Source organism: Coffea eugenioides, chromosome 11, assembly GCF_003713205.1.
Source record: "Coffea eugenioides isolate CCC68of chromosome 11, Ceug_1.0, whole genome shotgun sequence".
Classification (NCBI taxonomy): domain Eukaryota; kingdom Viridiplantae; phylum Streptophyta; class Magnoliopsida; order Gentianales; family Rubiaceae; genus Coffea; species Coffea eugenioides.
This window is the reverse complement of record NC_040045.1, coordinates 37,167,999-37,183,731: the sequence shown is the minus strand read 5'-3', so window position 1 is coordinate 37,183,731 and position 15,733 is coordinate 37,167,999.

The window sequence follows — 15,733 nt, the reverse complement described above, 5'->3', positions numbered from 1 at the left end:
TCTCTCTCTCTCTTCGCCGCCGTTGCCTCAACCTCCACAAGCACCGCCCGTCTCAACCGCCATCACCTTCGCCGTCCCTTTCCTTCCTCCGTCGCACTCCGTAGCCCCGCTCGACGTCAGCCGCCCCTGTCGCTCCTGGCCGCCATTACTCCACCAGAGGGGCCACCACAACCGCTCGAAACCCTCCACCACGTACTCAGGAAAGTTTCGTTGTCCTATTTGCTTTCTTTGCTTTATGATATCCATTGAGGACAATGTCGGATTTAGGTGGGGGGGACAGCGGTGGTACTAGTATTTCTAGTTTTTAGTTTTTTGTTGTTTTTCCTTTATTTTTTTCTTTTTTCTTTATTATCTGCCTATTTTTCGTTTATTTTCTTTCTACTTTTATTAGTGATTAGCTCTTCTGTAACTACCAAGGATTGATGATGGTTGTTGACTCTAAATCTGCCTATTGTCAAGTTTTAGTAATAAAAGTGTATCAAGTTAATTCGGTTGAATCCAAACATATATCTCTTTGGTGAATATCAATAATTTTATGACTTATAATTTCTGGTTACCTTTTCTAGGCATAAGGAATAACTGTTCGGCATTTTCATGTGAATTTATCCAATTATTAACTTTAGTTCTCCATGCTTGAAGAAATGAGGCTAGCTGTTGCTATTTAATGTGATATTTTGAGTTACTTTGTTGCCTGGTTGTGAATAAAAGTTGACTGTACTCTACTAGTTATTACTACTGAGTAACCGGGGATCTTCATCAAAAGTGTTGATTTTTGCGTCAAAAAGTAGTAATTTCTATGAGTACATGATTGTGTAGCGATAGGAGCTAAATAACCGGGTTTTTTCATCTGACAAATGTTGGAATTCACGTTAAAAGGCTCTGATGGCTAGAGACTAAACCTATTATTACTCCAAAAGAAAAAAAAAAGAAAAAAAAGAGCACAAAAACAAAAACAAGTGTGTAAGTTGTGTAAATGTGTGCCTAAAGTTGGCCTTCTGATCTATGGGCTTTATATTGAGATTTTGGTTAATAGTTGGACCATTTGCTGATAAATGTTGATCGACCATTCCTTTTTCTTAGAGTAGTTAGTCATAAATTGGAGGAGTCCGAGGTTTAGAAGCTAGCCGAGGTGATGTTTCTTGGATCTTGAGCATTGAGGCTTGATAGCTGTTTTTCTTGATATATTGGCAATAAGGTAGATGGAGCTATAGCCATTGTCAGGAATTGGTGTTTGGTTTTTGCTCTCATGCTTGAGGACAAGCATAGTCTAAGTGTGGGGGGAATTGATAGGTTGCAATTTTGCTATTTATTTTGTAATTAATTTCCCCTATTACCTTATCAAATGTGGATTAATTTTCAGATTCTATTCACTTTTAAAAATTTGTAATTATTGTAGGGAGTGGAACAAAATATCATAAAAAGGTGCCTATTTGACGGTAGCTAGCAGAAGAGTTTGAATGGTAACAGGAGACACGAGACCAATTGAAGACAAAATTGAAGATTGTTTCCTTATCTGATAAGGAAAGTATGGCAGACTAGTAGCAGTAGGACTCTTTCCTTATGTTGGCTCCTGTAGCCGTATAGTAGGAAAATAAGGAGAAAAAGTAGCAGTCAATTCTGACTCCTTTTTGGCTTTGGATAATTTCGTCTTTTAGTGGCCTGGAGTCCACGTATGTTAGACACTTAGGTAGAAACAATTAATCATCTTTGGACTCAGTAATTTTCGATTATTCTTATTCTATCGTTTTCTCATCTCAATTTCGATGACAATGGCCGCAACTATTTCTACAAATTTATGTGGGTTTTTCTCATCAATGATGAATTAAATCCCTTTTTCTAGTCAAGGAACAACGGAAGGTTTGGTTCATCTAAAAATTGTAAGATCAAATTAATTTTATTTATTCCTCTTATTTGTTGGTATTTGCATATTTTCTGTTTGTAATATTTATGGTTATTTTGTTAATTGAATATCCTGGGTCCGGACGTTGAATTAATTTAGTAACCTGATGTCAATTAGAGCGTTAAATCCGTAATTGTTTAATTGCTCTAAAATAGTGGCAACTGGCACGATTAGATTCGTGTCAGGGGAATACGCAGGCTAATATAAAATAACCCCGGTAGTGTGTTATTTGGTTAGAATAGGGCTCCTCTAATACGTAAGGCAATTGGGGATTAAATCTTACCGGCGTATCTAAAATTATTTCTCAATTAGAGTAGTGATTGACGGGCGTACCTCAATCATCGACACAGTAAGGAGGAGTTGACTGTCATCGCTTGTTTAACAGTTATAACCTATTTATTAGTTAATAATTGGAATTATCTCTGCATCGATGATCAATTAGTTGAACCATTGCTGAAGTTATTTCTTGATTAGAGCTTAGCTATTATTAATTTGATTGTAATAATTTGTCATTTAATTGTTAGTTGGCTATTTACTTTTATTCGAACAGTTTAATTATTACCAGTTCTATAAAAAAACCCCCTTTGTTAGTTTGAATTCAAAAGAGACAAATAACCTCAGTTCTTGTGAATTCGATCCTGCTTATCACTATCTACAGAAATTATATTTTGTTTGAACAGATATTTATTATTGCATAGGCTCGACAACCTGTCATATGTGAAGACTGTTTTCAACAATATAATTTCAAGAGTAGATACTACTTCATTGAGATATGTTGATTGGTTTGCTGCTCCAATTTCCACTTCATATAGAAACCACAAACTCTTGCATCAGTTCCCTTTTTTTTTATGCATTTTTTAGTTTTCATACATACTCAATCGTTTTACATGCATATCACCAAATTGCACGAGACACAAATGCTTTATGCAAAATTTGAAGTAAAAAGGTAATATATTAAGCAAATTATCTTGACCTAGTACGTTAAAATATTCCATGTAAAGTAAATCAATGTTTAAGAGAGAGAGATAGAGAGACCTTTTACTTCAATTTAATGGAGTCATTTTTCTTCCTTAACATTTAATAAGACAGAAAACCTAGTACCTTAAAAATTTTGTATTTTTCTCAAATAATTAAATCGGGAATAGGGCATTAAATTTGAAGAGCGTTGAGGACATTGCTTCAACATGTAGAAAGAATTGATATAAACTAAAACTTTTTACCTATAACAATATATATTTAAGAAAGATTCAAACAATTTTTCTTAAATTACACCAAATCATGTATATTAGTGCATTAAATTATAGTTATAAGGGGCAATGATTTAAAAAATTTTGTATTGTATTTAGAGGTTTAAATGAACAATTAAGGAATAAATACAAAAAGTTTCAAGATTATCGCCACTCGCTGTACTCTTTAAGCGCAAGTACTTTAAAATGGAGTACATATACCTAGAGCTGGATGGATCGATACATATATATACAATTCATAAATAAATGACATAAGCAGCTAGGATGCAAGGCATCCTCATTTTTTCATTGTTCAATAAGAATTTCTCCAAAAAAAAAAAAGTTTCTGATAAACACAAAATCATTATCTAATAAGAATTCATCAAGTTGCCTGATGAAGATTTGGTCTAAGCGGATTTCATGGTAACGTTAACTATTTTTTTTTTTTTTTTTTTTACTAGTGGAGTCATGGCGCCTATTTATCTACTTATTCATTTCTTGTTATCAATTTTGAAGACTCTTTACAAAATTCTCAATTCCAAGTCAATTGAACTTGAACTTTCCAATAATAGCCCATATCTTGCGTCCATAAAGGCATGAGCTAATAAAGTCTAAATTCTTGGGTTTAATTGTCACATTCAAATCCTCATCAATATTCCAAAAGATTCCAAAGGAGACTTGGCGGAAGGAGCCTCGGGCACGAAAAGTTTTGTTGCCAACCTTTTGAAAAATCAGTCTATGTCAACTTATCGTTTTCTAAGTGTGCTCTGTTCAAAGCGTTTAAGATGATGGTGAGTCTTGATACTCATTTCTTGTGTTTCTCATTTCTGATGCACCAACCATAAAAATAATCATTCAGTTATTGACTAAACTTGGGAAAATTGGACAAGAAACGCACAATTTGACTACCATGTTTACATGATCGAACGATAGAATGGGATCATAGGAATCTAAACGAAATATGGTGAATATAAGCATATTAAACTTTGTAAAACGCAACAGGCAATTTAACTTTTATTCACTATGTAAGCCTCTAACCACAAAGTTTTTAGGGCATCTCCATTCTTACGTGTAAACTAAATCAGTACAATATTTATCAAGGAAACAAACAAATATAGAACTTCACATCATATAGGAAAAATATAGATCTGTGTGTAATTCGGACAAACATCAAGAGAGATAATGTACTTTGAATACCGGGCATTTGCATCATTCTACGAGTTTCCACTAGTTCCGTTTGAATACATCACTTAGAGTTTTTAGATTTTGTTTGGATTGTGATTTTTTTCAGAAAAATTTTTGCTTTTTTCATAAACACATTTATCACCTCACATATATCAAAACGCTGCACTACATTATTTTATAAAAAATTCTAAAAATAGCAATTCAAGCAGGTTGATGTCTTTCTGGAAGGGAAACAAACACAATTGTGTGAATAGCTCCAATTCTTGACTCTCCAGTCTGTGGACTAAGTCAAGAGTTGACTCTCCACTCTCCAGTCCGTGGACTAAGACAGGAAAGGTTCTTGACCGCAACTCGTCTTTCCACCCAATGAATGCCATACACAAATTAGAGTCCTTTATGATGTGCGTCTATGGTCATATGAAGTCTAATAAAAGCCTGCGAATAAACAAGGTTGAGATTAAAGGGAAAAACATCCGGAATACATGAATCGCAATTGTATATTGAGCAAATTGTTCAGCTGGCTCCTAAACTATTATCGTTATACACTTTTGGCCCCTAAGCTATAATATGTATCATTTAAGTTCTTAAACAATTTAATGTGTAATGTGCAAGCTTCTGACCTTTCTATCAACTTTTGCTATTTGAGCTAATGGAAAAAAGGAATAAAATTGTTCATCCACAAAATAAATGAAGGGATGACAGATTTTTAACTCTTCTTTCTCTTATTTCTCGCGCATTCTCCCATCCTTTAGTCCTAATTTTTATGAGATTCTATATGAATGACGATAGATAGAGTGGTTTGATCCTTTTCATTCATCTTCTCCACATTTGTCTTTTTATTAAAGGACAATTTTGCCCCTCCATTCCATTAGATCAAACAGCACAAATTGACAAAAGAGCAAAAGACTTACGCATTGCCTTGTTTAAGAGCTTAAACAATGCATATTATAGCTTGCTCATATATTTTGTGTGACAATGTACAATTTTTTATCCCACTATGTACAATGTACAATTTTGTGAGTTCATTGTAATTAATGACTTGTAACCTGGCAACGAGTTTATATTTATTCCAGCAAGGTGTGTTAGTTATAACTACATAAGCAAAAATATTTTTCAAAGCCTAAGCATTAATCTGCAGCTAATCCGTTTACCGAAACATTACAATCACACTATCTTGGCCAAGACCTGTAATTATTCTCTCTTGTCCTACTCTTCCTTTGATTTGGATTGGAAAAAAAAAAAAAAACAGGGAAATAGAAAATTTGACCCTCGTGCTTCTTCGTCAAGATAGCAGCATTCAAGGTTGAACGGGTCTTGATAAAGGCAGTGAGTGCAATGATACGTGATTATCACTAATAGACTAGGAAACGATGCACTAAAATGATAAGACAAGCGATTTAGAATTCTCCATAACTATTACTATCATTTATCATTTGAAAATAACCTGCACATCTGAGACGAAGTCCAACACGTGGCATAGATTTTCCCCTGGTTTGTGACCGTTCCTCCAATTGGTCACACACAGCTAATTCCTTAGATTATAGTTTTTAAAAAAAAGTCGGCCAAATGTTACTTTGATAAAGATGGTGTACCGAATCATACCCCTGTCATGCTGACGAAGTCCGATAGGGTACTTCACTCTTTTTTTTTTTTTTAAAGGCCAAAGCTTTCGTGCTGACTAAGCACGATAGCCAAGAATTGTGTAGTGATAGGGTGCAATTTTATCATTTATTTTATTATTAATTTCCCCTATTACATGACCCGATGTTGATTAATTATTAGATTCTACTCACTTTTCGTAATTTATATTTATTTCAGGGAGTAGAATGAAAATGCCACAACTAATGCCAATTTGACAATCATCGGAAAAGAATTCAAAAAGAAGGCACCCAAAAACATTTTTGAAACAAAAGAGACGCGAGGCCTTTTTAGTCATTTTGGCCGAAGTCTTCCCGGAAGGGGAGAGCTGCCGCAAAGGATATCAATAAAAGGGGGCAGCCGCAAAGCAGGAGGCAATTTAGAGTAGGAACTAGATAGGAATAAATAGAAAATAGGAGCAGAGGGTTTTCTCTCCTTTACCTTTAGTTTATAGCTTTGACTTCTCTTTTGGTTCTTAGTAGCTTAGCTCACGTATGTAAGAGGCAAATAAGAGCAATTGAAAGCATAGTTATTAAACCCGGCCCGACCCGGCGGTCGAACCGGTGGACCGGTCATTAGACCGGGCCGGGTTTGGAATCAGATCGTTTGTGCAAAGAGACCGTTGACTTAGTCAACGACCCGGCGGTCGAACCGGATTAAACCGGAAACCCGGCCGGTTTTGGCCGGTTTTGTCACTAACCGGATTTTGTGGAAAAATTATATTGCTATTGTTGGAACTCAAACTTCGGACCTCTGCCCCAACACTACCGCCTGCTTACCACCAAACTACTTCCAAATATGTTGATATAGTAGCTTTATTATGATATATAAATGGTTTTTCAATTCTATCTTTTTTTCTCTAAAACAAATTTATTTGGAATCTTTTAATAAAAATTTATTACCCTCCAAACTCTATAAGTTATAAAATGGATTCCAAAAATAACATATTACATGATTCATTTAAAGACAAATATTATTTTAATAATTTTTTACACTTAAAATTCATAAATAAGCTAGATAATTACACTAAATATAGATAAAATTTTACACTTGAAGTTTGGTATATTAATAAATAACTTTATATTTGATTGATTCTTATATGAATTAATTATTTTATAACAAATTAAATTAAATGAGCTTTTGTTATGGCATTATTTATTACAATTTATATCATATATCTTATATAAATAATTATGAAATATAATATTTAAATATATGTAGTGACCCATCGGTTCAACCACTCACCCACCGGTTCAACCAGTAACCCGTTGACCCACCTCCTTCGCCGGGTTCCTTCCAATGTTTTAAAACCCGGACCGTCAATTGAACCGGTGAAGTGAAAGGGTCGAGATTCAAACGGTCGGACCGGTTCAACCTCGGTTCAATGAATTTTTTTAAAAATAATTTATATAAATATATATATGCACAAAATAAGACATGCAATAGACTAATTTAAAACTTTATATGATGAAAAGTTTACTATTTTTGAATAACTTGGATTTTCAAAAATAAATTTTTTAAATTATAAGTTAAAACAAATAAATTTCATTTCAATTTCAATTATATCTACCAAAATAATCTTAAATCTATCCCAAAAATATCACAATATTTTGAAATTATACAAAATTCACGTCTATGAGGATTTGACATTGTAAACTTAAATTTTAATTTATGCCTTTGGGATTTAGATATTGCAATTTAAAAAAGAAAGTTTGGAGTTCGAAGGAAGTCAAGAGAATCGAAAATAGAAATGCAAACTTGATAAGAAACAAAAAATGAGATAAAAGTGAGTGGTTGTAGCATTAAATAATTTGGGTTAAAAAAAATAATTCTTTTTTAACTTTTTTCAAATTTGTGTTTTCAATTCGGCCATTTGACTTTCTCACTTAGTCCATATTCATTGGAAAGAAAAAAATTCTCCATATTCACATTTTTTGTCCATTAGAAAATTGTTATTAGCGCCCAATTATTTATCAATGTTCCCTTATTTAATATTTATTTACCAGTCAGTTAGGTAACAATATCCTTATTCAATGTTACTACCTACGATATTGTTTTGAGATTGTAATTGAAATTAAAATTTTTAAGTATTTTGTTTATTCACACAAATTAAAAAAAAAATCAAGGAGTCATGATGTAATGTGTACAATGTAATTATAAATATTTTTTAAAATAATAATTACTTATCAATTTTTTTCCTAAATACTTGTCTACAATGTCAATTGAGCAAGAATATCCCTACTCAATCTTTTTATCTATTATTGCATTTCAACCATTATTTTATTGTGAGATTGTAACTGAAATTAAAAGTCTAAGTATTTTTATTTATTTTCACAAATTAAAAAATCAAGGGGATTACATTAATAATCAAGGGGAGTACATTAACAAACATAGATATACCAACAATATATTTATGATGTAAAGCACAAGTGTTTCTGATGTAATTAAAATTTTTGAAAACAATAACTTATCTAAACAATTCAATTTAGTTACCAAATTAGATCTTGTTTGGATTGTCATTTTTTAAAATTTTTTATTTTTTCACAAATTTATTTCTTGATTATTTTTATTCTACACATATTAAATCGTTGTCGTACATTTTTCTACAAAAATTTAAAAAATAATTTGAAAAAGCTATTTTATTAAAGGATTTTTTTAACGGTTGTCCTAACACATTTAATACACCTAATTTATTATATATATACATATACTAACAATTATTACTATCTTTGCATTTATATATGTTTTATATACAAAGAAATAAGTTTGATGTATCTTAGGTTTAGGGTGTTTTTAGTTTTTCATTTAATAAGTTAAGTAGATATCTGCACAAAATAATCATGTCCGCTGCCTATGGTTTAGTGGTAAGGGCTTCTTATGACAAACACAAGGTTTGGTGTTCGACTCTTGGCGGCTACAATTTTGAAATCCATTTTGAAATGTTTCAAAAACCGCCGGTTCACGGTCTAAGCGGGTTTTTCCGGTTCGTCCGAGTCATCCGGTTTGCAGCGGTTCTTGACTACTCTCCGGGTTTAGCTCTGGACCGGACCGTTGGCCTGTCCGGTTCGCGGTCCAACCGGTTGAACCGGCCGGTCCGGTCCGGTTCTGAAAACATTGGTTCCTTCCCGGTTGGGTTTAATAACTATGATTGAAAGATTCCTTGTAGTTTTTTTCTTTTGACTTTTCCTTGTGGTCTGTGGTGGATTCCTCTCGCCGCATGATGGCCGCGACTATTGCTTCAGCTTTACATGGATTTTTTGCAACGAACATGAAATAATTTCCTTACTCTAGTCAAGGAACAGCGAAGGCATTGGTTCGTCTAAATTTGTGAGATCGATTTAATTTTATTTTTTTCTTTTATTTATTGGTATTCGCATATCTCTTGGTTGCAGTGCTTATGATTGTTTAATTAATTGATTGTCTTGGATCTGGATAATTAGTTAATTTGATAATCTATTGTTAATTGGGACGTTAAATCCGTAATTGTTTAATTGTCTCAAGATAGTGACAACTGGCATGATTAGATTTGTGTCAGAGGGATACGCGGGCTAATCTAAAATAATTCTGGTAGTGCGTTATTTGATTAGAATAGGACTCCTCTAATACGTAAGGCAATTGAGAAATTAAATCTTACGGGCGTACCTAAGATTATTTCTCAATTAGAGTAGTGATTAACGGGCGTACCTTAATCACCGACACAGTAAGGAGGGGTTGACTGTCATCGCTTGTTTGGTAGTTATAACCTATTTATTAGTAAATAATTAGAATTGCCTTTGTTTCAATGATCAATTAGGTGAACCATTGCTAAAGTTATTCCTTGGCTAGATTCTTAATTATCACTCGTTTGATTTTAGTAAATTGTTATTTAATTTCTAGTTGGCTATTTTATTTTTATTATTTTACTTGTAGTTGAATTCCTTTAATTGTCACCCCTTGATATAAAAACACTCCCTTTGTCACTGTGAATTTGAAAAGAAACAGTTACTCCCAGTCTCTATGGATTCGACCCTACTCACCACTATCTACAGAAATTACTTTTAATTTGAGCAAATTTTATTATTGCACAGGCTTCGACAACCTGTCATGTAGTGCTGACTAAAAGGCATTAGAAAGAGTTGATGCTAAACATCAGAAAAACTAGCTCCTTTGGTTTCCATAAATTTTGAATTTGCCCATTAACATTTCAATTCAACATCTCCATTTGTAGTTTGTACTATGAACAAAACCTTCTGCAACTTTTGGACTAGGACCCGCCCTCCCATGCAATTTATGCTCTTTCAATTCAGAAGAACTCATTATACACTTTTCGCCAAGAAGTATGACTATTTATCCAGTTATGCTATAGCAAAGAATACAAAGCAAAGATTAGGGGATAATAGAGTTAATGCAGACTGAAACTATGTAAAGAGGAGGGCGATAGACATAACAAAGTGAAATGAATTAAATAAGAAGAATGCACAGAATGACTGCTTAAACATTCAAGTGCTTTGAACTATGACCATGAACTGACAGTATCAAAGACTTTGTATACCAAATGAAACTTGAAAGAAGAATACAAGCAGACAATTTTGGAACTATGATAAACCATCTGCCAGGTATGTCTATCCATTTGCAACTAGGAGACGGATGAGCATGGGCAATATATAAGAGCTTCAACAGAAATTGCTTTACTAGAATGCAGAAATCTGTATTTAAATTAAATGCAGTGAACTATGTGGACTGTGTGAAAAGAGTCAAATGCATATACCAATAACTATGTGCCCAGTAAATTACACCTTGTACTCATGGACTCGCATCCACTTTGTTGATGACCACTTTTTCCCTCTAACAACCAGGGCAACCGCCTACAGAAGCACACCAGAAGACTCATAAACAATTTACACATCTAATAACTCATGATATGAGAATGATGTTAAAAATGGCAATCATTCAATGTAGTACAAGAAGAAGGAAAAAAAGAAAAAAGACAAGCACTTGAAAACCGGTTGAGTCCTACTGCCATCAGAACTACAGTTCAATACATACTGGAATAACCTCCAAAACGGTTTCTCCACCCTCTTCAACATCTGACCTGCTCATAATAATAAAAAAAACACCCCTGCCTAGCAAAGTCAACTCGGCGGGGGACAATTTTTTTTTTTTTAAATCCAGTCAAACAACTATGACAGCTTCTGCCAGAAAAGAATCTGTCAGACCCTTTTTTGTTTTGACTTAGCACAATAGTGTCAGCCATATAGAAAAAAAAAAGAGAAATTGCCTTACCACAGCGGATATAGTTTGGTACACTATTCTTGTCAGAGCAACATTTGATCAATATTTTTTTTAGTTTTAATTTAAGGAATTAGCCCTCACATTGCCACCAATATCCTTCACGACCAGCAACAGCCTTACGAGCAAAAAATTCGACTAGTCCTTTCTCTCCCAATATGGTAGACCAAAGCTCCCATTGTAGCTTATTTTTTAGTTTCTATATGCATGTATTCTGGAATGTATATTACTTTTTATAATCATAACTATGAATTAATATATCATATATTCTTAGTGTAATTTTTTTTCCACAAGTGAATCTGGATCCACAATGATAGGGTGTCGAACCTGTACAATAATAATTACCTACTTAAGAAAAATACAAATTTTGTATATAGCGGTGAGTAGGGTCGAATCCATAGGGATTGGGGATAACTTATTTCTTTCAGAGTCCGAAGTATGGGGGTTTTTGGAGAATATAAAATAACTAATTAACTACCTAATAAAACAACTACTAGAAATAAATAGAAATTAATCAATAACCGATACGACTCTAGCCAAAGGTTCAACTTTTCAGACACGGTCCATGCAACTGATCATCGATGCAAAGATAATTCAATTACTCATTAATAGATTGGTTATAGTTGTCATACACGCGATGAACAACCAACATTTCCTTAATTTCTCGATAGTTAAGGTACGACCGTTAACAATTTCCCTAACCAATAAATAACCCTAGGTACGACCGTATGATTTGATTACTCGATTGCATTAATAATTAAAAAAACCCAACCCTAACCAACAAACACGCTACGAGGATTTGTTTAAGTTAGATCATACGTTTCCCTAATATGAAATCAATCACGCTAGTCGCCACTGGTATTAATCAACAGAACAATTACGGATTCAATCAATTAATATGACAGTAGATTATTAGGTTAATTTGAATATCGGACCCTTAACATTCAAATAACAAAATAATCATAAGCAATTAAACCAGAAAACGTACGAATACCAATGAATAAAAGAAATAAGTAAAATAATTCGATCTCACAGATATTTGGAATCGAGTCTTTAAGTTGACCTTCGACTAGATGAAAAACTTAGCCACGTTTCATGAGAAAATCTCCACGTAATTTAACTGAGATCCAGGCCATCAAAGGAACCCAGAAAGAATAAAAACTAAACTATGCCAAAAGCTAAGCTAGAACTATTGATCCTAGCTCTCTGTACACCCCTTTCTCTTTTAAAGCCAAAGATGACTAATGCTATCTAGTCCCGTGGTCCGTGGAAACCTTTATGGTAGGAACCTGCCTATGGTAGGAATGCCGGCAGAGAGCGACACGTGTTGGGGGCAAAACGGTCCAAACGGAGACGTTAAATTGTTGGAGAGCGCGTGCATAGGGAATCAAGTAGAAGCGTGTACGGATGAAAGCAAACAGCAGACTGACTTCCGTACTATGTTATTGCAAGTCTTTCCTTTGTACCAAATATTTGGTGACCCCACTTCTTCCCCATAGCGTCTGAAGTAAGCTTCAACTTTGGCTTTCCATTATTGAAGTTCGGCTTCCACTATGGACCCGAATACCGGATGGCACAATGTAACTACATTCATTTTATATTCATTTTTACATGACATATGCATGTCATTCTTTTTAGTGGTTGCACCTTATATTCGTGAACTATCTGCAGAAAAAAAATAAAATTTTAGACTATACTAAATTTGTTATACCAAACATGTTATTCTTATTATTGTATTATTTGTTACGCCACTTTTCTTATTTTGTTAGGTCTACATTAATACAAGTTTAATTCTTATTATGTCTCGTGTATCAGAAAATACATATTATCTTATTGACGTTGATACGTCCAATAGGTAATCAAATTGATGCTAAAATTTTAGAATGAATAAGTTGCTTTTGCATAACGGTTGTAAAGGTTTCTCGAGACTTTATGAATTATTCTTCTTGCATTTGCAAAAACAATTGCAGAAGATTTTTTGTAGGGGAAACGGAGTTAAAACTTGCTATAGGTTACTTTCCTGTATTTCAATTTTATCCTAAAGGGTAATTTGCTGTTCAACCTAATTTTATTCCAATTTTATCAAACTAGTAAATTAACTTATGAAAAATAGTGAAGTGGATAATTTATGGAGGCAAGCCGTAAATAGTGGGTGGTTAACTGTAAAACGCCTTTATGTTTATTTTATTTCGATAAATAAATTTGTTTTTGAGAAAATGGTTACTCTTTCCTTATAATGCAGGAAAGCCATAAACAGCGACTGTTTTATTAGAAAACGGGCTTATTTTCTTTTTTTTTTTCGAAAAGAAAATTTGTTTTTGGAAAAATGAGTGTTAAAATAAATTTTCTTTTGATCTGATCAATAAATTTTATCTAGACATCCATACAAAAATTTATTTATCGGATAAAAAAAAATAAACCTGTTTTTGAATACAACACTAGCTCTTTATGACTTTCCGCCATTATAAGAATAGAGTACACATTTTTCCATAAAAAAAATTTATGGATAAAATAAAATTCTGCATAAACCCATTTTTCAATAAAACACTAGCTCTTTATGACTTTCCTCCATTATAAGAACACAGTGCCCGTTTTTCTCATAAAAAATTTTATTTATCGGATCAAATAAAAATAAACCCGTTTTCCAATAAAACACTAGTTCTTTATGATTTTTTTCCATTATAAGAACAGCGTACCCATTTTTCTATAAATAAAAAATTTTATTTATCGGCTAAACTAAAAATAAACACATTTTTCTATAAAATACTAGCTCTCTTTGACTTTCCTCCATTATAAGAATAGAGTACCCATTTTTGCATACAAAAATTTTATTTATCAGATAAAATAAAAATAGATCATTTTTGAATAAAACACTAGCTCTTTATGGCTTTCCTCTATTATAAGAACAGAGTACCCATTTTTCATAAACTAATTTATTTATTGGATAAAATAAAAATAAATCTATTTTTCAAAATAAGCACCAGTTACTTATAGCTTTCCTCCATAAATTATCTATTTTCTTAAGTTAATTTATTAGCTGGATATAATCAGAAAAAAAATTAGGTTCAACAGCAAATTACCCTTTACGATAAGATTGAAATACAGGAAAGTAACCTATAGCAAGTTTTAACTCCATTTCCAATACAAAAAATCTTCTGAAATTCTTTTTGCAAACGCAAGACACCTAATTCATAAAGTCTCAAGAAACCTTTACAACCGTTATGCAAAAGTAACTTATTCATTCTAAATTTTTACTATCAATTTGATTATCTGTTGCACGTATCCACCTGAATAGGATATTATGTATTTTCTGGGACACGAGACATAATAACAATTACACTTGTATTAATGTAGACCCAACAAAATGAGAGAAATAGCGTAACAATTAATACACTAATAAGAATAATAGAGTTGGTATAACAAAATTAGTATAGTCCAGAATTTTTTTTTTCTGCAGATAGTTCACGAATATGAGATAGTCCATAATTTTGAGAACTCTAAAATATATATTACAGAGATTTTTTTTGTTAGGATCCAAACACGGAATAAATAACTATTGAGATATCAAGTGCACAATAATTTAATGGCAAATAAGTCACAAGCATGAAAGATAAACGACACACAATATTTAACGTGGTTCGGCTCCACCATTGAGCCTACGTCTACGGAGAGAAACCTGTTCTTTATTATGAGAGGAAAACCCTATACAAGAATACAACTTGAACCAAGCCCAACCCTTGTATACCATCTCTCATCTCCCAAGAACTCTCTCTCACACCCCATGTATAAGGCTATATGATGCCCCTTGTGTCTCCTTGTGTGTTTCTTTTGTGTGTTTCTCTGTGTAGTATGCCAACCCATCTATTTATAGGGAACATTACTGCCAAAAAATCAAATAACAATTGGAAACCAATACTATTTCCTAAACTTGCATAGAATAACTTCTAATCCTAAACTAAATAGAATATTTCTTGACTACTACTTCAAGTAACTAAAACCAATTAGAAAACTAGTTACTTTCACACAAAATAAGAATTCTACCTAAAAGAAATTAAACCAATTTCCTAACATTTTTAAATATACGTTAAAGTTTATAAAAAAAATGCTAATCTAAATGCAATCAACAATTTTAGAGGTACAAGACAGGAGAAAGATTTTTTTTTCTAAAAATGGAAGAAAATAAATTGGCTATAATTTATTTTTTTATATTATAAGTTTTGATATATGAGTATGACATAATATGTTTTGTTGGGTACTGATAAATTGATTTTTTTTAGAAAACTCTTCTCACCTTACCACCCAACCTAACCCTCTCCTTAAATGCGTTAACAATTTCTCTATCATGTAAATCATTATAAATTAAAATTTTTTCAACATGTTAAACATGCACTTCTTTAAACTTTTTAATCTATATATATATATTATTCTGTACCACAATATATAAATATATACAATATATAAATATATACAATATTATTTTAATTTGAAATATAATCCCGTGCATAGCACGGGTCAA